The 1,618-nt window shown below is 48.4% G+C and overlaps 1 pseudogene; it reads left to right on the top strand.

The window, feature by feature from the left end:
• Positions 1 to 202: 202 nt before the first annotated feature.
• Positions 203 to 1,079, top strand: LOC102489113 (ferritin light chain-like; annotated as a pseudogene).
• Positions 1,080 to 1,618: the final 539 nt, after the last annotated feature.

Below are 1,618 nucleotides of genomic sequence, written 5' to 3'. Positions count from 1 at the left end.
TAGTGTGCCTGGAGGTCCCAGTGATCTGTCTTTTGCTTCGACAGTGTTTGGACAGAAAAGAGCCAGCAACTCTCTTCCCAGCTTCTGACCACTTTCTAGTCTCTTCTTTAGTCGTTGTCTCTGAGACCATCTTCTAGGCCATCTCCTGCCTCTGGGACCAGCCAACACCATTTTGTGATTATCTCCTAATTATGGACCAACCATGAGCTCTCAGATTCGTCAGAATTATTCTACCGAGGTGGCGGCCGTTGTGAACCGCACAATCTACATCTGCGGGCATCTTTTTTGTTTTTTTTTTTTTGAGAGGTTTTTGCTATAGGGTGCGTGCGCTTGCCAGACCGAGAGAGAGACATAGAGACAGAAAGCGAGAAATCACCCACCAGAGGGGATGGTCACGCCACAATCCCTTCTCCTCCATTCTCCTCTCGGGATCTTGGGCACGCATGTGTGCGTGCCCGGTGTGAGATTTAAGCCACCGGGTCCGGGACGCGAACCTCTCACCTCTTGCTGGGCTTTTATTTCCACCATGAGGATGTGGCTCTGGAGGCCATGGGCCATTCTGCGAGGTGTGAGTTGGCTGAGAACAAGCGCAAGGGTACGGAGCGTCTCTTAAAGATGCAAAACCAGTGCGACGGCCGGGCTCTTTTCCAAGACGGGCAGAAGCCATGTCAGGATGACGGGGTAAAACCCTGGACACCATGGAAGCCGCCCTAGCCCTAGAGAGGACTTTGAACCAGGCCCTTTTGGATCTTCATGCTCTGGGTTCTACCCACACCTACCCCCATCTCTGTGATTTCCTGGAGACCCACTTCCTAGATGAGGAGGTGAAAATCATCAAGAAGATGGGGGACCACGTGACTAACCTACCTAGGCTGGGGGCCCCCAGGTTGGGTTGGGCGAGTATCTCTTGGAAAGGCTCACTCACCTGAAGCACAAGTAGGGGCCTCCAGAACCCAGCAGCCTGGAGTCCCTGCGTCTCCTGGTATCAGCTTCCAAGCGTCTCCCTCCAGCCACTTGGCAGCTTTCTAACCACCCTGGAGCCCTCTCCTATGCCTTGGACCAAATGGAAATAAAGCTTTTTGCAGAAAAATGAATTATTTTATTCAACTTTATTTATTTATTTTAATTTGAACAGCAGGGGACAGAGAGAGAGAGAGAGAAAGAAAGTGAGAAAGCAAGCTGCCAGGTCTGGAACTTGAACCAGGATCGGCCATGTGGGAGTCCAGTGCCCTTAACCACCACACCACCTGCTGGCCCCTTCCCAGAGTTCTGAAGCAGACCATCACTCTGGCAGCATTGTATGTGGACTCTGGAGCAGATAAAAGATGAAACTATAAAAGAGACATGGTCAGGACATCTATGAATGTTAATTCCGACTCCAAGATAGGGCTTGACATTATGGACACCTTAGGGTCACAGTGTGGAAATCATGAGCTTCTACCCAATATTTAACTTTTAAGTTATCTTGTGTCATGTGTACGTTTCATGTTGTTCATTAATTTATTCATGAATGAAGTATAATTTACATAGAATAAAACGAGAGATTTTAAGTGATCAATTCAATGCGTTCTCATGATTGCATGCACTTACACAACATCTCATTTCATCCTGGAAAATT

Source organism: Tupaia chinensis, unplaced genomic scaffold, assembly GCF_000334495.1.
Source record: "Tupaia chinensis unplaced genomic scaffold, TupChi_1.0 Scaffold000407_4, whole genome shotgun sequence".
NCBI classification, from domain to species: Eukaryota; Metazoa; Chordata; class Mammalia; order Scandentia; family Tupaiidae; genus Tupaia; species Tupaia belangeri.
Note: the sequence above shows the minus strand (reverse complement) of the source record. Positions and strands in the feature narration are given on the sequence as shown.